The sequence below is a fragment of the Protopterus annectens genome, chromosome 12.part0, assembly GCF_019279795.1.
Source record: "Protopterus annectens isolate FY-2018-M chromosome 12.part0, PAN1.0, whole genome shotgun sequence".
NCBI lineage: Eukaryota > Metazoa > Chordata > Ceratodontiformes > Protopteridae > Protopterus > Protopterus annectens.
In genome coordinates, this window is record NC_056746.1 from 991,563,345 (window position 1) to 991,585,386 (window position 22,042).

Below are 22,042 nucleotides of genomic sequence, written 5' to 3' on the forward strand. Positions count from 1 at the left end.
ATATATCTTTGTTTTTACATAAGAAGTCTGTAGTAAAGTTAAATGCATAGTAATCAGTTATTTTAGGTTATCCAGTATGCTTACCACTGGGATTAGTTTATAATCTTTTTTAGATCCAGATATGCTATGTGAACTATCAGGTAGAGTAGACACTGCCCACCCATTCTGCTGTTCCATTCAAGAATGAAAAAAAAAGACTTTTGTTCTATTTTCAAAATGTAGCAAGCCGATTGCTTACCACACACAAAGCAAAATCAGAATACAGGAGATGCACTTCCCAATTGTACTCCTAACTCCTTGTGACCAGGGTAGCTGCCCCTTCATCACACCTCTGCTGTCAGACCGTTACCTATGCCAACAGTAATGTCTTTAAAACTTTCTATCACATTTATGAGGCAGAGAACTCTTGTTGTTATAAGAGCATGAAGTCTCGTGTTTTTGTGTAAAAGCTCCAATATCACATTGCTTAATAGAATGTTGAACTGATGTGATAGTAGTTAATGAAATTAGAAATGACCCCTCCCCCCTTGTCAGAATAGGCACCACCACTTCAAGTCACCACATTTATGGTACATGGCCATCTATGAGTAATCTGCTAGAAATCATAATAAGAGATTTGAGAATGTTATTTTTTATTTTTGTTTAGGGAAACAACTACACTGTTATTGAAGCCAACAGAACTAGTACCTAAAATTTTTAAATGCTGCTTCTGCAACAGAAGACCATTAGATAGTAGACTATCCTTAACTGCTAAGGTAATTTCCCTCTCTCTCTTTTGTTTGTTTTAAAATTTTTACTGAATCTTTTACAAATTGTGCTACATTCATATTTAGGTACAAAATCTATTATATTGCATTTATTGTTGAAGGTTTATGGGAGGTTACTAATGGCCCTAGAGCCCTTACATGCCCAGCCATATTTATCCCAAGTTGCCCAAATTGTCAGTAGTTAGGTGAGTGAAGTTCGCAGAGGTAAAGGTCTATGGTAGTTAATACTGAATTCCTCTGATCAGGAGGGAAATGGGCACCACCCCAGGAGAAAATTTGCAGTCACCCATCCATTGATCTGGGTTGCATTTGAAGAGGGTGAGGGCGGGGCTGTGTTTCACGTGAATTGGAAGCTTGTTCCAGAGAAGTGGCAGTCTATGGGAAATGTATATATCTGTCTAGCATGACCTGTTCATGTCAGAGGCTAAGATTAGATCTCTGGAGTGAGTAACCCTCCTGCAGTTTGATTTACAAATGTGTAGCATTTCCATCAGGGCTAAGTCAGAGACTACCCTGTAAGCCAGGCACAGGTCACCCCTTAGCAACCTGTAGGAGACAGAATACAGTGACAGGATTTTCAGTCTTTCCATGCAAGACTTGTTTTGTGTACCCTGTAATTTCTTGGAGAGAAACCACCTTGGTCTGTCCAGTTGTTGCAGGTGTCTGGTGAGGTGCATGCATAAGGGAACATTGTGCTCAATTATTGGTCTGATGAGAGCCGAGTATAATGGCATTATAACATCCTTAGATCTAAATGTGATGCCTTTACTTATAAGATGTGCCACACAGAAGGATTTCCTTACTACTGTGGATACGTGGTGGTCAGAGTACATATTGCTATCAACCTGAGTATCCAAATCACATACCACTGGGTCTACACTTAGGGGGCTGCTGTCTATAATGTAATTAGCAGGGATGCCAGCTTTTCCAAATGGAATAATAATGCATTTTTCTTTGCATTTAACTTTAATCCGTGGCTTTGATTCCAATCATTTTTCTACGTAAATCCTATCTGCAGTATGTTAACATCGTTGGGGACTCAATGATTGCAATCGTCGGCAAACTTGGTCAGCCACAAACTGTGCAAGTTTGCCTGGACTTCTGAGAAATAAATTCTGAAAAGTAAGGGACCCAGCACAGAACCTTGTAGCGCACTACTGGTGACTGGTCTTTTGCTAGAGGTGAAGTCACCCACTTTGACAGTATGTGTCCTGTCAGTGACTCAGTTGGCTACCCATCTGATAATGTAGGAGTTAATTCCCAGTTGGGAGAGTTTCTCTATAATATTTGAGTGCTGAATTGTGTCAAATGCCTTGACTAGGTCAAGATAGGAGATATGCACTGTCTTTCCCTCATCCAGGACCTTGGCGACTTTCTCAAAGAAGTCAGCCATGTGTAGCAGGCATGATCTGCCTTTAATGTATCTGAACTGGGTTGGGTCCAGAGTTTGGAGATTACCAATGACCTTGTTAATAAGGTCCATAATGATTCTTTCCATGGCCGTGCAGATGAGGCTAGTCAAGCTTATGGGCCTATAATTCCCAGGGTCGGTTGATGATTCCTCTTTGTGCAGACAGATTACTGTTGCTGTCCTCCATTCCTTTGGAACATAGCCAGTTTGCAGGTTGTGTTTAAAACAGGGATCCTAATGGCTTTGGAGAGCACCGAGATGAACTGCTCTCTTGAGATAATAGGCTGAGAAATGGTAGCAGGTATACTTTGGGGAATGACTGGAGGGGAAAGGGGGGTGAAGTTTGCTCCAAATCTGTCAGCTAGCAGGTTGGCTATTACTTCTATGTATGAGTGGTGCCATCCACAAGCAGTTCAGTGCATAGCTGGGTATTCATTTTTTAGATTTCAGACATAGTTAAAGAATGCCCAGTGATTATCCTTATCTAGTGAGGCTGTTTTTGCTTTGTAATGAGCTTTGGAGGATTTGACAAGATCTCTAATTTGTTTATTTAAACTAGTGAAGGATTTCTTCCTTTGCTGAATCAGTTCCCTATTGTTCTTGGACATTAGTTTCTTTCTCTTCTTGTATAGCCTGTTTATACTAGGGGTCCACCAGAGCAGCTTGTTTTCTCGGCAAGATCTGGTTTTAATCCAGTCAGGTACAACCAATTCTGTACCACTGTTTAAGTGGTTATACAGGGTGTTGGTGTACGTCTCTCCACAGGAGTCCGTGTTATCTGCATTTGATGGCACTTTGAAACATCTAGTAGGAGGCAATATGTCTTTGAAAACTTTTTAAGCATTTTTGAGCTTGATGGGGTATCTCATAGGTTCATAGGTTGGTACTAGGCTATCAGCCCTAGGACCTATACAAGCCTAGCCATAACAATTCCCGGGATATTTCTTCCCACAATATTTACTTCCCTGGACCCCTGTCTAGCAGGGTGTCTGATGTTATCCCCGGGGTGAATTTCCTATCTCCCATCTAATTGTCAAGGTTCTGTTTGACAAGCGCCAAGGAGGCGCTCTGCTTGACATGTATGGGCAGTCTATTCCAGAGTATGAGGAGTCTCTGGGTCAGGGACCTATCCCTCTAGCATGTTTTGTTCATTGTGATAACAAGGTTTAGATCCCAGGAGTGTGTGACTCTGAGTGAATGGGATTTCTTTAAGGGTAGCATGTCCAACAGCTCAGGGTTTGACATGGCCTTGTATGTTAAGCAGAGATCACCTCTGAGTAGATGATATGCCACAGAGTATAGCTGGAGTTTTTTTAGATGGTCAGTATAGGGCATCTGCTTTAGGCCTGTGATTCTTTTAGTGAGGTATTTCTGCAGCCTTTCCAGCTGTTGCAGATGTCTTGTGAGGTACATACCAAATGGGGCATTGTACTCTATAATGGGTCTAATGAGGGATGAGTACAGTGGGACAATGACCTCCTTTTTTCCGGATGAAAAGCCCTTAGTGATGAGATGTGCCACATAGAAGGATTTCCTGACTGTTGTGGCGATGTGGTTATAGGTTCATAGGTAGGTATTAGGCTATCGGCCCAAGGGCCTATGTAAGCCTAGCCAACAAGGTTCCCTGGCTTATGCCACCCAAGAAAGTTATATTGCTGTGCCACTGTTGAGCAGAGACACAGAAGTGATCCCCGGGGTGTATTTCCTATTTCCCATCCACTCATCAAGATTTTTCTTGAAGAGTGCTAATGAAGAACTTTGCTTGACATAGATGGGTAGCCTGTTCCAGAGTATGGGAAGTCTCTGGGACAGGAATCTATCCCTCCAGCATGTCTTGTTTATTGTGGTGACAAGGTTTAGGTCCCTAGAGCATGTAACTCAGAGGGATTGGGATTTCTTTAGGTGTAGCATGTCCAAAAGCTCTGGGTTTGACATAGCTTTATATGTTAGGCAGAGATCACCTCAGAGTAGGCGATATGCTATGGAGTAAAGCTGGAGTTTTTTGAGGCGGTCAGTGTAGGGCATTTGTTAGAGGCAAGTAATCCTCTTTGTGAGGTACTTCTCTTGCCTTTCCAGCTGTTGCAGATGTCTTGTGAGGTACATTCCAAAAGGGGTGTTGTACTCTATAATGGGTCTAATTAGTGTCGAGTAGAGGGGAACAATAACCTCTTTTTTCCTGGATGAGAACCCTTTTATGATGAGGTGTGCCATATAGAAGGATTTCCTGACTATTGAAGGTGAGACCACTATCCACCTGTGTCCCTAAGTCTCTCATCACACTTTTGGTGTTTAGTGTATTGCCACCTATGTGGTAATTCATGGGTACATGGTTTTTCCCAAAGTGGATAACTATGCATTTCTTGGCATTAAGCTTAAGCCTATGGCTCTGGCTCCAAGCATCTGTTTCTGTAAGGCCCTTTTGTAGAATATCCACATCATTTGGGGATTCAATAATGGCTCCCAGTTTGCAGTCATCTGCGAACTTTGTTAGCCAGAGTCCCTTAGTGTTGGCCTGTACTTCAGAGAAGTAGATGCCAAACTAGAGTGGTCCCAGGACTGAACCCTGAGGTTCTCCACTTGTCACTTGTCTTGAGCTGGATTTGGAGTCAGCTACTTTTACAGTGTGGGTTCTGTCAGTAAGCCAGTTGGCAACCCATCGAGTGACGTAGAGATTTATACCCAGCTTAGTAAGTTTATCTATGATTCCAGAGTGGGGGATGGTGTTAAAGGCTTTGGTGAGGTCCAGATAGGCTGTGTGAACTGCCTTACCCTCGTCCACAGCTCTGGAGACTGATTCGAAGAAGTTAGTCAGGTTCAGGAGACAAGATCTGTCCTTCAAGAACCCAGACTGGGTGGGGTCCAGTGTTTGAAGGTTGCCAATGTCTTTGTTTATAAGTTCCATGATAATGCATTCCATGCCCTTGCAGATCAGGCTTGTCAGACTGATGGGACAGTAGTTCCCAGGATCCAAGGCGGATCCCCCCTTGTGGAGTGGGATAACTGTAGCTGTGCACCACTCAGTGGGCACAAAGCCTGAGGTGAGGCTATGATTAAACATGACACTTAGCTGAGGTGCCAGTTCATTTTGTAGTTCATGTAGTACACAGCCTGGGATGTCATCTGGTCCCATGGATGTTGTATTCTTACCTTTGGAGAATGCGGTTTCTACCTGTGTGGCTGTGATTACCGGAATTTGGCAATCTTTTGGTATTGAGATGGGCCTTTTAGGGGGTGAGAGGGGGGGTGAAGTTTGCACTAAATCGATCTGCCAGGATATTGGCAATATCCTTGGGATCAGTATATTTAATGCCATTCTGTTGTAGCTCAGAGCATATCTGAGCATTGCCATTTAGATTCTTGACATAACTATAGAATGCCTTGTGGTTGTCTTTGGAATTTTTGGCAATTTTATTTTCATAACTAGTTTTGGAGTATTTTATGAGGGATCTCTGCTTTTTACTGAGGCTGGTAAGGGAGTTTTTTGCATCCTGGGATTTTCCTCTTTTCTGCAACAGTTTCTTTCTTCTGTCTCATCTTATAATTACATTGAACAAGACTGATATATGGTCCAGTCTTACCATGGAGGACATCACACTGCTGGGGGGAGGGGTGCAATCCTCTCCCATGTTAGTGAGTACTATGTCAAGGACATTTGAGCCTCTTGTGGGTGTGCTAACTAGCTGTTCCAGAGCATTTGTATTGGCAAAGTCCAAGAACCTCTGAGCCAGCATGTTTGTGGTTGTGTACATTTCCCAGTAAATGGTAGGATAATTAAAATCACCTATGAGTAAGGTGTGCGGCTGAATGGCAAGTGACTCCAGTAAGTTCAAGTGTACCGTATGCTTTTCCTGTTTCATGGACGGGACCTATAGCTAGCTATGATGTGGTAAGGGGCTTTGCCTAAAGTTAATTAGATATGGAATAGCTCAAGAGAGTCATACTCTTTGATCAGTCTTGAGATGTACTTATCCTTCATGAAGATGGATACACCTCCTGCTTTGGATTTTTCATGCTCAGTTTGTGGTCTGAACATATGGAAGGCATTGTAGCCCTGCACGGCCAGGGTGCTTCCCGCACCTTTGAACTACATCTCTGTGACTGCACAGACGTCATCATCTTCCAAAGTGAGAACTGCTTCCAGGGAGTCCAGTTTCTTGTTTAGACTCCTAGCATTAAGCAACAGTACCTTGAGTTTATCTAGAGAGGATTTTGTTATGTTGGGAGGGTGGTTATTTGGACACTGCCTAACGAAGGCACAATAGGGGTGGCTAATGCCTTTGCCAGTATCCAAAAGCCTAGAGGAGACAGGTGCAGATCATCACTGGCAAAGCAGTGTGGCCTGTCGACCATGTCTTCCCATGACAGATATTGGATCCTCTTGGACTTGACACCAGAAGCTAAGCCAATTGTTAAAGTCAATCATTTTTTTTTTTTTGCATTATGGCATCATCCTTGGAGGAGGTAGAATGCTGCTTAAGGCTAGGCTTTAAATCATATTCCTGATTTTCACCTTAAATTTTTCTGATGTTGCTGGCCAACGCTTTACTGATGTTTCTGAACATGATAGCCATGTTTGTTTCATAGTTTATTACTTGCATATTGATAACTCTGTTTAGAGCTTTTGTGGTTTAATTTTTTATTTTTTGATTTTTCTGTTATGTACAGTGCTGATAACACAACCCCCAAATTAACATAACATATGCTAACTGTTGTATAAAGTGAAGCAAAATAAGTAGTTTACATCTCTATATTTTGACTTCTTACAGTTAATGTTATATGTAATGGACTGTTTATTGAAATGCCATATTCATTTTCCTATTATATTTTTTATTCTTCCGCTGGTATTTCACATTATTCCTAATGCACCACTTGATTTCTCCATCTGACAGTTATATTTCCTCTTTGTTGTGGGACCTTGCTTTTCATCTCGGGAGATGTATAGAGTATTAATCCTTCTTTTGATTCTTAATTGCCTTCTATAATAAAAACATAATACTGTCTATCATTTTCTCTTCTATTTTACTTTTTTATCTAGTGGTTACTTTGATTTATTCCTTCTTTCTTTTTGGGGTATGCCACACACTTCCTTTCATTGTTTCATTGTTTCCCGTAAAAAAGAAATACCATTTTCTGACAAAATACATTTCACGTTATATACAGTACATTGTTCTGATTTTTTAAACCTCACTGTTTATATAGTTAATATAAACCAGTTTATTTTTGCAATAATTAATCCAAAGAACTCTAAAACATGTTACACACAAATGATTAAAGGAAAATCATTAGCATATACTGAGAAAATGGAACTGAAGTATTGTCAGAAATTTAAATTTTTGCCTGTTTGAGGCAATTAATATAATTCCTCCTTTGCAAATAAATGTTAATTTTTTTATTCCTGTGTGTGCCATGAATCAAGAAATTAAGTATACCAAAATTAAAATAAGTTAATATAAAATTCAACAAGAAAACATCATTTCCTTGAACTATATGTTTAAACCGTGAATGAAAAATCTTTTCTAGTTCATTCTGCAAGATCAACAGCTTAAGTTGAACACAAAATTGCTGGAAGTCCGTTTATAGTCAACACCTGGAAATTTTTGTTCTGGATTGCCAAACCAGAATTTAGTTACATATTAGATGGTTCTTAAAAGTACCGTTAAGGTCGTAATCATTAACTTGTCACCTGCACATGGTATTTATTTTTGTTTTTTGTTATCTAGGTACATGAATTAGTCAGAAGACTGTGACCTAGGTCAAAGGTAGACTTAACAATGCAGTGCAATAAATTAAGCAGGTCCTAGAGTATAACGTTTGGACAGATCTTAAAAAGTTAGATGTAAATAGATCTCATTACTGAAGGCAAGTTAAGTCATATTGATCTAAGATAGCACCTTTACTGAGTTAAAGATTATAGTTATGTCATCAAAGTGCAGGTGCCAATCCCTCAGAGAGCAGTATAAAGATATGTTGTGTCATTTTACAGTCCTATGCATGAAACTAAGAAACAAATTTATTTCAGAAAATACTGTGCACATTAGTGCCTAGACAAATCATTGGCAGCAATTATGTATTTATGAAAGTAGTTTGACATAAAAATGAAATTAGAATAAGTAGAGAAAGAAGACATTTCACTGCTAATTGGGTAAGATATACAGAGATACAATCTAACAAGGCCAGTCATTCTGTCTAGTTAAATTTAGTAAAGATAATTGGTTGAATGTGGAGAGGAATAAGCAGAAAGTGTGTTCTCTTATGTAAGTCTTAAATGGCTCAATAAATGCAGTAAGGAAAGCAGTATTTTAGAAAAAAAATGATAATTTATTCTTAAGTTTGCAGAAAATACATAAAAAGGCACAATTAAAACCTCTGGCATATCAAATGTATGTCATTATTTAGTGACTTTAATCCTCAGTGATTTGCCAGAAAACCACAAATTTTATGAAGAGCAGAACAAACATGTAAGTCAAATATGGACATTCTGTGAAAATATGGACAGTTGAGGGCTATGTATAACATAAACACACACACACACACGCACATATATATATATATATATATATATATATATATATATATATATATATATATAAAATCTGTGTGTGTGTGAATGTTTTTGCTGTTGCTATCAGATAGGATCAGGGATTCATTACAATAGTGAGTGTATTTCTATATCTGTTAAGACATAATGAAAGGCATTTGAACAACTTCTCTTTGGCAGGGGCCAGAAAGCAAGTCACTTCACCAGTGCAGTACATCGGATGCAGTGAGTGAAAAAGAGAGAGCAGTTGGCATAATGACTAAGGTCTTTGCCTCCCGTGAACAAGGTAAAAAGGATCGAGCCTGACGTACAACCAATCCCTGCTTGGAGGTTGCATGTTCTCCTGGTTTCTCTGTGGAGGTCCTCCCACCTCTGAAAAGCTTGCTGAGTGTTTCTATTTCAAACTCACCAAAGAATGGCTGTCAGCAGCACAGATTCTACATGCCCCCCCCCCCCCATAGAGAAAGAGTTGTATAAACCATCACTTTGGGAATCTGCTGTGGTGAGTAGTATCCTCATGAGGTGAATATGCATTACAGACTGAGTGCCATGGCATGGCTAGCCTATTGATGGTGTAAAATATGATTCTAGGTGATTTGGCCATGTTGACTAATGTTGCCAAAAAATAGGCATGGGTATTTGCTGGTGATAAGTGGGTTGAGGACCCTCTGACCTACTCCAGGGACCCATGCTAATAGTGACAGGGGTGCATGTGCTCCTATTGGCCAGTGTGTGCCTGCCATAAAGCCCAGTAGCACTTGGATCAGTTTCACTGGCAGGACGCAGCTTAGAAGTGGATGACATGATGGTAAAGAGAAAGAGACAAGATATAAGGACAGTGCAGCAAAGCCAGGGATGCAGACTCTACTTCTCAGGAGGAGGTCAGGTTTGAAATGGTGTGGGAATTAAGCTGAGAGAAAATTTCAAAATTAGTGACAGACTCATGGCAGTCAGACTCCTCTGTAAGTATAGGACAATATCCATAATCTCAATCTCTGCACAACTGGGTTGTGTTAGTGAGGAAAAAGAGTGCATTCAGACAGCAGTTGTAGGACATACTAGACAAACCATCAATTCCCTTTTTCCCATTTTCTACACGGGGTTGGAGTGTCATGTTAACTTTCTCCATCTCTTTCAATTCAGTGCCACATTCCTGCCTTCTTTGATAGTCATGCCTGACTGTCACAGATCTTCTCTCACACAATCCATCTGAGACACCCGTGCACTGGCCCAGTAATCAAGGAGCCTCAATCCTCACCACTAGCATGAGTGAGGGGCATGCACATTGGGAAGGATAACAAGTCCACACACAGTGAAGTACGATTTCCCTTAAGAGCACACAGAGATCACAGTCAGTCAGGGGCTGTTTTCTCCCAATCTCTCCAGATCCCCAATAAGACTCCCCAGTGGCACAGCTATAGGGTACAGGTCTCAGCCTAGTGGTCAAGCTAAAACCTCCAGCACCCTCTCTGTCCAACCATTGCTTTGTGTCCCTGCCCAAGTAGCTGACACACATGCACTTTGAGATATGAGTTATATACAAACACACAGACACACCTGGGGAAGGTTGGCACAGGTTCTCCACCTATGCCCCCTTATCTGCCCAGGGTGTAAGGTAGAAATCATTGCCACCAACATTAATATCAGCTACTAATAAGGCCCTTACCAAAGGGTGTCCAATTTTACTGTGCAATATTATTATTATCCAATTAGTAAGTATGGCGAACAGCATGGCTTATTGGAGTGGCTTGGACAGTATCACTATATATATGCAATGTACTCTAGAGCTTAAATTAACTCTACACAAAACAGCCACAGTTGAAAGGTTTAAAAATATTTAATAATAAATAATAAAAATACAAGACAAATCTCCTCAGTTCAACACAGTGCTAGTCAAGAGTTCAGACACAGGAAAATGCTTAAAATGATACTGACATAAATATAGAAAATAGCTAGTCTAATCTTACTGTTTTCTATCTATTTCTAAGAGAAACAATGTTCTAAACAACTTGCATACATACAGAGCAAAGACAGAGTGCTGGTGATGTTGTCAGTTCTGAAGACAAATGCAAAATGCTCTAATTCTCTCTCTCTCTCTGTGAGAAAGTCGTAAATTGATATTACATAAATGCTGACTCATTTTAGATTACATCATTCTTGACACTTCTCTGGTTTAATTTCCCAGGCTAACAGAAGCTCAGAGTTTAACATATCTTTGTAATCTTGCACCTGGCCAGGAAAAAACAGCAATAAAGATATTATGCATGTAAAATCTAGCAATTAACTATGGTCTCAAAACAATAGAAAGAATTTGCTGGTCCAGACATCACGGCTCCAAGTTTGAGATTAAGCAGTCATATGATGCTTGACTTATTAGCTTTCTTCCAGCAGAGTGCACTGTGGTTACATTTTTGAAGCTCAGTACAACATATAGTTTAATCATAACATATAGTTCTCTTTTGCATTTGTGAAACCAGCCTGTGGATTATATTAATATTTACAAATCACATAGAAATATTTGCAAGATTCTGGCTGACTGGGCTGGCAGCCTTTCAGTTTTTCACATTTCTCCTCTCCCTGAGAACTCAAGCTAGTTTTTCAAATGACCCTTGAGAAACGTCACTTTAAAGGGTTAGGTCTGCCTGAGTATACCTTACCCCATTCCCTGTCTAGACAGCTCATCTGCGTTGGCATTGCTAATCCCATTGCCGTGCTCCATGTTAGGGGATTGTGATCTGTAATTACAGTGAATTTCCTTGCGTACAGATAAGGCTGAAGTTTCTGCAATGCCCACACTATGGCTAGACATTCCTTTTCTACAGCTGCATAGCATTCCTTCCTGGGTTGGAGCCTACAACTGAGATGAACCGCTGGGTGCTCTTCTCCCTCTGAAGAAATCTGGCTAAGTACAGCCCCCATCCCATGGTTCAAAGCATCCACCTGCACAACAAATTATTTGCTCTAATCTGGACTGGCTAACACAGAGGGTCCTCCCAAAGCTTCTTTAAGCTTCTGGAATGCCTGCTCACATGCTGTGGTCCACACTACCTTATCTGGCCTGTTATTCCTTGTCAGGTCTGTGAGTGGAGCAGCTATAGTACTATAACTTGGGACGAACTTTCTGTAGTACCCTGCCTGTCCCTAAGAATGCCCTCACTTGCTTTTGGTAACCTGTGCAGGCCATGCCTGATTGGCTTCCACTTTGGCAGGTTCTGGCCTGATCTTACCACTCCCCACTCAATGTCCCAGGTAGGAGACCTCTGCTATACCCACCTGACATTTTCTTGGCTTAATAATCAGCCCTGCCTTCTGTAGTCTGCCCAGCACCTCCCTGACATGTTGACGGTGCTCTTGCTAGGAATAGCTGTAGATGGCAATATCATCTAGATAAGCAAGGACAAACCCTCCTGCTCCTGCTAGGATATGATCTGCCAGCCTCTGGAAAGTCACTGGGACATTTGTCATCCCAAAGGGCATCTTTGTGAACTCATACAATCCAAAAAGATTCACAAAGGCTGACCTCTCTCTAGCACTGGAAGTCAAGGGCACCTGCCAGTAACCCTTGGTAAGATCAATGGTGGAATTATACTTAGCCCCACCCAGCTGCTTTAGGGCCTCATCTGTCTTAGGCATAGGGGAAGCATATGTCTCTGTGTGACTATTTCATTTCCTGTAGTCCACACAGAACCTGGTACTGCCATCCTTCTTTGGCACCAGCACCACTGGGGAGGCCCAGGGACTTTTGGACTCTTGAATTAAACCAAGTTCCAACATCTTCCTTATCTCCTCACTCAGAGTCTGTTTGACTCTCTTAGGTACCCTATAAGGGGCCTGCGTAATAGGCCTTTTGGGTCTTCTATCCACCTCGTGCTGCACCAGGTGGCTGCAGCCTGGTTTTTCAGTGAACACGTCCCCAAGCTCTTGTAACACTGCTCGGATTTCTCGAACCTGGGTAGGAGATAGTTGCTGGGACATTGCTATCCATTCCACTTTGGTGTCAGTCCAAGCCTCACTGAGGAGATCAGTCACCTGCAATCCACTACAAATACTCGGCACAAGGGCCGCCTATCATGATAATGTTTCATCATGTTAACATGGTACAGTTTGTGCCCCTGCCTCCTGCCTAGCAGTTCCACCATGTAGTTATCACTTACCTTTCTTACCACCTTGTAGGGTCCCTTCCAAGCTGCTTGCAGCTTATTGTGTCTGACAGGAATGGAACCATTACCTGCTGCCCTACAGAATATTCTCTAGCTCGAGCATTCTTGTCATACCAAATATTTTTTCTGTCGTTGGGCTTCTGCCAGGTTCTCCTGGGCCAAGCCCATGAGTTCTCTGAGCCCTGTCCTGAGGTTTAGGACATATGCCACAACAGACTCCTTGTGAGATTCACACTCACTTCCCACTCATCTCAAATTAAATCTAGAGGTCCACTCACCCTATGCCCATACAGCAACTCAAAGGATGAAAAACCTGTAGATTCCTGGGGAACCTCTCTGTAAGCAAACAGATGGGGCAAATATTTGTCCCACTCCCTCTTAAACTGGTCTGCAAATGCCTGTAGCATGGACTTGATTGTAGAGTTTAACCTCTCAACAAGACCATTAGTTTTGGGATGGTATGGGGTGCTCTGTAGGTGCTTCACCCCACAGTACTTTCACAGACAAGCCAGCAAGTCTGACATGAAATTGGCACTTCTGTCAGTCAGTATTTCTTTTGAGAAACCTACCCTGCTGAAAATCTCTAACAAAGCATTTGCCACCTTTTCTGTCTCAATGGAGGACAAAGCCACTGCCTCAGTGTATCTTGTAGCATAATATACTACCACTAGGATATACTTTTTCCCTGTGGAACTTGGGATACTTAGAAGCCCCAGAATATCCATAGCTACCCTCTGAAATGGCTCCTCAATCACAGGCAAAAGCATCAAAGGAGCTCTCATCTTGTCTCCTGCCTTGCCTACTTTTTGGCACTGCTCACAGGTCCTGCAGTACCCTGTTACATCCCAGGAAATTCCAGGCCAATGGAAGTTCTGCATAATATGTCTCTTTGTACATTTTATGCCCATATAACCTGCAAAATGAATATCATGGGCTATGGCTAGAAGTGCCAGATGGTAGGCTCTAGGCACTACCAACTGGTGTATTCTCTCACCTTCTAGCCCTCCCTCAGGGGTCCACTTTCTATACAGTAACCCTTTGTCCCAGTATACAGATTCCTCCTTCCCTTGAGAATCAGGTGCCTCACTAGCTACCTGCCTCAGGCCTTGTAATGTGAGGTCTGAGAGATGAGCCTGTCTCAACTCTCTCTTTGTAACCCTTCCTAGCTCCCCTTCCACAGGAAGTGTGGCATCCTCTGACAGCGGTGCCTCACTGTCAGCCTGGATACTACGACTTACCTCTATCTTTACAGTCCATCTGTCCAAGAGACCATCAGTACCCACAAGCAGCTGTGACTCACCTTCCATCCCACTGCTACAGAGTAGCTCCCTTCCTAAAGTAACTACCTCACCAGTCTTGGCTGCAAGTATGTGGTCTGACTGGGTCTCTTCCAGGCTACCAAACCTACATGCTTGTCTCCTAGCCTGACTCTGTGTAACTACATAAGCACATGGTACTGCCTCATCAAAATCCTTCCCTATCAGGACATCAGCAGGATGGTAGTTTCGTACCCCTGTTTTCTCAAGACAACCTACTATTGGCATTTTGTCCTTCCCACTTACTGGCTCCCTCACCTTTTGTTCCTGACCTTGCCTCCGTGGACATCTAAACGCCACATGGCCACACTGGTTGCATTCAAAGCATTTAATCCTAGGTCCTGGATGTGTACCTGGACTAGTGGCTTCCTCTGCTACTGGGCAGATTCTGTTGGGGCAGTCTGAGATGTTCACCATGGGTTTCTTTAGACTCGTGAGCAGTACTAGGAGTCCCTTACCTGTGCAGGGATGCCCTGCTTGCTAGGTATAGGTCTCCCTTCTTCCCCAACTCATCTGAAGTAGCACATTGTCTATCAGCTAACCAGATCCTCATGTCCTCAGGCAAAGTGCTAAGGGCTTGTTCCCTCCCCAGAAGGTCTGCCATAGGTTCATAGGTAGGTACTAGGCTATTGGCCCTAGGGCCTATATAAGCCTATCCAAAAAGGTACCCTGGCTTTCGCCACCCAAGAAAATTATTTTCCTGTGCCTTTGTTGAGCAGAGCCACAGAAGTGATCCCAGGGGTGAATTTCCTATTTCACATCCAATCGTCAAGATTTTTCTTGAAGAGTGCTAATGAGGAGCTCTGTTTGACATAGATAGGTAGTCTATTCTAGAGTATGGGAAATCTCTGGGATGGGAATCTATCTCTCCAGCATGTTCTGTTTATTGTCTTGACAAGGTTTAGGTCCCTACAGCATGTAGTTCGGAGGGATTGGGATTTCTTTAAGTGGAGCATGTCCAAAAGCTCTGGGTTTGACATAGCTTTGTATGTTGGGCAGAGATCGCCTCTGAGTAGGCGATATGCGACAGAGTAAAGCTGGAGTTTTTTGAGACTGTCTTTGTAGGGTATTGTTTGAGGCCAGTAATCCTCTTTGTGAGGTATTTCTGTAGCCTTTCCAGTTGTTATAGATGTCTTGTGAGGTACATACCAAAAGGGGCACTGTACTCTATAATGGGTCTAATGAGTGATGAGTAGAGGGGAACAATGACCTCTTTTTTTTCTGGATGAGAAACCTTTTGTGATGAGCTGTGCCACGTAGAAGGATTTCCTGACCACTGTGGTGATGTGATTATCAAAGGAGAGACTACTGTCCACCTGTGTCCCAAGGTCTCTTATCACACTTTCAGTGTTAAGTAGACTACCACCTATGTGGTAGTTCATGGGTACAGAGTTTTTACCAAAGGGGATGACAATGCACTTTTTGGCATTGAGCTTCAGGCCATGGCTTTGACACCAGGCATCTGTCTCAGTGAGGCCCTTTTGTAGGATGCCCACATCGTTTGGAGTTTCGATTATGGCTACCAGTTTGTAGTCCTTTGCAAACTTCATTAGCCAAAGACCTTCTGTGTTAGCCTGTACTTTAGAAAAATAGATACCAAACAAGAGAGGACCCAGGACTGAACCCTGTGATACTCCACTTGTCACTTGTCTGAAGTCTGATTTGGAATCTGCTACCTTCACAGTGTGGATTCTGTCCATGAGCCAGATGGCAACCCATCTTGTGACATAGGGATTTATATCTAGTTTAGTGAGTTTATCTATAATTCCAGGGTGGGTGATGGTATCGAAAGCCTTGGCAAGATCTAGATAGGCTGTGTGAACCACCTTACCCTCATCTATGGCTTTGGTGACTGCTTCAGAGAAGTCTATCAGGTTTAGGAGACATGATCTGTCTTTTACAAATCCGAACTGGGTGGGGTCCAGAGTTTGGAGATTACCAGTGTCTTTGTTTATGAGTTCCATGATGATATGTTCCATGGCCTTGCAAACCAGGCTCGTCAGGCTAATGGGGTGGTAGTTCCCGGGGTCCATCGTGGCTCTCCTTTTGTGGAGTGGGATAACCATCGCAGTGCGCCATTCAGTGGGCACAAAGCCTGAGGTGAGGCTATGATTGAACATAGTACTTAGGTGGGGTGCCAGTTCGTTCTGTAGTTTGTGTAGAACGCAGCCTGGGATATTGTCAGGTCCCATGAATGCTGTGTTCTTGGCTTTGGAGAGTGTGTTTTTTTACCCATGCCAGCCCTTCAAAAAGGTGACCTGACATCCACTCACCCACCTATGAAAATAAGTGCTCAGTTCAGCAACATATTCACACACACTTTCATCTGCCTTGCATCTACGCTCACAAAACTTTTTCCTATAAGCTTCAGATGTTAGATTAAAAAATTCTAACAAAAAATTCTTAACAGACTATAATCAAAAAATTCACAATCAGATAATTTAGACAGCACAGTTACAGCATTGCCATGGAGTAAGGGGGGTTAGGAACTGTACCCAGAGCCTTTGGTCAACATCATACTGTTTACATACCCTCTCAAACATATGAATGAAACTATCAAAATGATCCCCCTCTGTAAACTGCGGAAGACATTTACTGAACTTTTTGTGCTTCTGGAGTCCAATTACTAACTTCCCCATTACCTCCATGAGTCTGCGAAGAGTCAGCATCTCCTTTTCGTGCTGCCTCTGCCTCTCCTTCTCCTCAGCTTCCAGGCATAGCAGTTTCTCATTCTCCTAACCCTGTAGACGTCTCAGTCCCTCTGCTGCTTCTGTTTCCAAATGCCTGGCCTCCAACTCAAGTCTGTTTAATTCCAGATGGATTTTTAAGTCCTTTGCAGAAATGTTAAGCTGTCCATTCTCTGAGTGTTGTACATCTCCACTGCCAGTCTAATCATCCTCCTGATTGCTGTTTTCTGATGCAGCTGTGACCAAAGCTGCAATCATGTCTGTCTTAGGTTTCCATGCATCAGTCCCGTAGTCTGGCACATCTCAGTCAACTGGCTCCTTGTCAGCTTGCCACACTCTTCTACTGACATGCTTGCCTGCTCTCCCTGATTAACTAAGCTAACAAAAGAAATAAAACAATTGTGATCTGAACTCTGAATATTCACTGCATGTTAGAATACAAAAACACCTTCAGTGATCACTGTACACAAGCTACAGGAATTCACTATCCACACCACTGCAAGCCAATTAGTATGTGATGTGTCTAACTCACCACTGTCAAATAATTAATATTTGATGTGGATATCCCACCACTGCCAAACAATTTAATATGTGACACCCGTGCACTGGCCCAGTAATCAAGGAGCCTCAATAGTCACCACTAGCACCAGTGAAGGGCATGCAGATTGGGAAGGATAACAAATGCACAGACAGCAAAGTAAAATTTCCCTTAAACACACACCGAGATCACAGTCAGACTGGGGCTGGTTTCTCCCTTTTTCTCCAGCTCCCCAATAAGACTCCCCACTGGCAAAGCTATATGGTACAGGTCTTAGCCTAGTGGTCAAGCTAAAACCTCCAGCACCCTCTCTGTCCAACCAGTGATTCATGTCCCTGCCCAAGTAGCTGACACACACACACACACACACACACACACACACACACACACACACACTTTGAGATATGAGTTCTATACAAACACACAGACACTGCTGGGGAAGGCTAGCACATGTTCTCCAGCTATGCCCCCTTTTCTGCCCAGGCTATAAGGTAGAAATCACTGCCATCAACCACTAATATCAGCTACTAATAAGGTCCTTACCAAAGGGTGTCAAATTTTACTGTGCAATATTATTATTATCCAATTAGTAAGTATGACAAACAGCAAGGCTTATTGGAGTGGCTTGGACAGTATCATTATATACATGCAATGTACTTTAGAGCTTAAAGTATCTCTCCACAAAGCCACAGTTGAAAGGTTTAAAAATATTTAATAATAAATAATAAAAACACAAGACAAATCTCCTCAATTCAACACAGTGCTAGTCAAGAGTTCAGACACAGGAAAATGCTTAAAATTATACTGTAGAATAGTCTGACACAAATATAGAAAACAGCTAGTCTAATCTTACTATTTTCTATCTATTTCTAAGAGAAACAATGTTCTAAACAACTTACATACATACAGAGCAAAGACAGAGTGCTGGTGATGTCAGTTCTGAAGATAAATGCAAAATGCTCTAATTCTCTCTCTCTGAGAAAGTCTTAAATTGATAATACATCACTGCTGACTCATTTTAGATTACATCATTCTTGACACTTCTCTGGTTTAATTTCCCAGGCTAACAGAAACTCAAAGTTTAACATATATTTGTAATCTTGCACCTGGCCAGAAAACCACAGCAATAAAGATGACATATATGTAAAATCTAGCAATTAACTCTGATCTCAAAACAATAGAAAGAATTTGCTGGTCCAGACATCACATCTCCTAGTTTGATATCAAACAGTCTTACAATGTTTGACTTATCAGCTTTCTTCCAGCAGAGTGCACTGTTGTAACATTTTTGAAGCTCAGTACAACATATAGTTCAATCATAATATATAGTTCTCTTTTATATTTGTAAAACCAGCCTGTGAATTATATTAATATTTACAAATCACATAGAATTATTTGCAAGATTCTATCTGGCTGGGCTGGCAGCCTTTCAGTTTTTCATACCATCCACCTTTTTGCTGAACATCCTCATTTCCTCTTACCTTCTTCCTGTCTGTCCCAAATCATCTTCACTAGATTATCTTCTAGTTTTCTCCGCATGTCCAAACCACCATAATCTGTTCTCTTTGATCTTTTCTGCAATTGGAGATGCTTTGGCTTCTGTTCTTATATCTTCATTTCTTCGTCTATCCCACAGTGTACATCCTACCACCCTTCTCAGGGACTGCATTTCCATCACCTCTGGCTTCCTCATCTGTTCTGCTTTTACTGCCCAGGTTTCTGTACTATACAGTTGTACTGGTCGCAACACTGTTTTGTACACATTACTTTTCAGCTGCTTTGGCATTCTTCTGTCATTCAGTACACCTGAGACACAATGCCAGTTAGCTGTAGCCCCTCTGATTCTAGCTTTGAACCTCCTCATTCAGACTTCCCTTCTTGTACCTAAATTGAAGTAACCGAAATTCAACCCATTGAGAAACCTTCTCATTTGCATTGTAGCTACTCATTATTACATCATTCTTCTGTTCTTCAAATCTAAACATAGACATTAGTTTCTTCAAACAGCAGGAGCTGTTAAAGATAGTCCGAGGCATATTAGCAGTGTTTTAATAAGCTATACTAAGTTCTGCATCAGCTTTTCCATTTGGGTATTACAGCTTTTTTATTTGTTTGTTTGTTTTTTGTCTGTCATTGACGATGTTCTCTGACATTTCAGATGTTTTAGGTAAAACCTAGAATGGATTCTGCAATATACATTCAGTAAACTAAATCAGAGAACAGTTGAATTAATGTTTTCCTTATTTTTTTTATAGTTGATGCAACCTTAGTGGCAGTATATTTAGAGAGTAGAGCTGGACTGTGGAATCTCTGTACCCTGTCATCAAGGAATGCAGGGAGCAGGGACACAGCACCCATTCATAAACCCCTTCAATTCAACTTAAAATGTAGTGATAAGAAGGGGGATGCTAGTTGTACACTACAAGTAAATGTATCTAGTCAGATATTTCAGTGTTTGTTTAAACGAACACTTGATAAGTAGAGGTTAGTATCACATTTTGCATTACAGACCCCAAGAAAAAAATGCAGCCAGAAAATGAGTTGTTATTTTAGTGATTTTTTTCCTCCTTGAGTTTCCTAGCAAAACCATCTATTAACATGCAGAATGATGAATCCTACAAAGCAAACTTATAACACACATTGACTATTTTAACTTCTAATTAGGATATTTTATGAAGATACTGGTATCAACTACTGCATCATTTTGAGAAAATTATCTGCCACCCAGCAGTGTAGATATTGGCTCAACATGATGGCAAATGTTGATGTGAAATGCCAGCCCCTTGTACAAAAATGGGAAAAAGGGCTAATGGATGGATTTACAAACTTGGCATTACCTACCTGCTAATCAGTGTTTGACCTATCTAAAGTTCCTGACAGTATTGGTAACTTTCTCTGCCATATCTTTTAAGTATTATTTTTCATAATAATACCTTATTAAATGTCCAAACTGCAACCCACAGCCTGACCCTAATGTGTTTCTATGATTATTCTCTCTAAACTGAAACCTTTCTCAGTTTCTGCTGACAACATCCCATAATATTTCCTCCAAATAGCTGCACACTCACTAGCTGTGCCCATCTCTATCATTATAAATCGCTCTATCTCTGAATCAAAAGCACCATCTATCTGGAAACAGTTCTATACCCTACCTGTTCATAAAGGAGGTAACTCCACTGAAATCTCAAATTTCAGACCTATAGCCATCCTCTCTCCTCTGTCTAAGATATTAGAAAAATGCATACATACTCAAGTCATGCAACATCTCTCTCAGGAAAACCTACTTACTCCTACTCAATATGGCTTTAGACCAAAACATAGCACCTACACTGCTCTCCTGTCCTTTCTCAACACTATTTCCCTGGCCGGACATGACCACAAACTTATCTCCTGTCTCTTCCTGGATCTCTCAAAGGCCTTTGATAGTGTTTCTCACCCTCTACTACTAAACAAACTGTCTAAACTCAATTTATCCCCAGCTACAGTAGCATGGTTTGATAGCTATCTTACTGATCGGCTTCAGTCAGTGAAATGAGATACTGCTCTAGCCTCTCGTCTTCCAATAAAAATCAGAGTCCCTCAAGGATATATTCTAGGGCCATTGCTTTTTAACATTTTCACCAACATACTCCATACCTCCTGCCCACACTCATCTCTTATCTAATATGCAGATGACTCTACACTGATAACAATAGCTAACTCACCCACTGAACTCTTAACCATTACCCAGTCTTGCTTTAATTCAGTGGAAACATGGCTTTCCAATAGTCAACTTATCCTCAACCCAAAAAACAGAAAAAAAAAACAAAACTTCTACTCTTACTCCCCAAAACACTCAGTCACATGAGGTCCTCCTTTTCTATCCTTTCCCTTAACAACACCCCTATAGAAGTAGAGTCTAGCACAAAACTCCTTGGTGATGATCAATTAAAATATGATCTTTACATAAATAATTGTATTAGTAAAACTCACCACAGACTAGGTTTATTATACAGAAACAAAAAAATTCTCACACAAGAAGCTAGAATTCCTCTTGCTCATGCTCACCTTCTTCCCTGCTTAACTTACTGATCACAAATCCTCACTAACCTAAACTCCTCTCTTCTCACAAGACCACTTACCACAAAATAGCTAGATTTGCTACTCAGCAATCCTATAAATCCCACCACTGTCTCTCTCTAAAGTGCTTGAACTGCCTCAACTCCTGCTCCTTTCTCAGCTCCAAACCATACACTCTATTCTCTACCAGCCTTCTTATTGTCCAGCCTTATACTCGCTCATCTCCCATTATGCTCCCTCAAGAAACCTACGCAGCTCTTCCCAAGACTCATTAAGTATCTATAAGCCCAAGTCTAAAGCAAGGTGCAGCTTATATAGCTACCACCCCCTCTATTGCTTGGAACAGACTCCCCTAGAAATTCGAACACTCACACATCCCAAACAATTTAAACTAACCTTAAAAGAATATTGTAAAGGACAATGGATCTGCCATTGCACCAACCCTCCATGAAAACACTAATGCATACCAACTTCCCCTGTTACTTTGATTCCCCACTATTATCCTATACTATTAACTGCAATATAAAAACATGGTTTAAATTCTTAATGGTTTCTGATTTGGATCC

General features: G+C 41.5%; 1 protein-coding gene across 1 annotated transcript in view; it reads left to right on the forward strand.

The window, feature by feature from the left end:
* ADA (adenosine deaminase) overlaps nt 1-22,042 on the forward strand; it is a 758,716-nt gene that overhangs the window by 199,925 nt on the left and 536,749 nt on the right. The gene's annotated exons all lie outside the window — the stretch shown is intronic.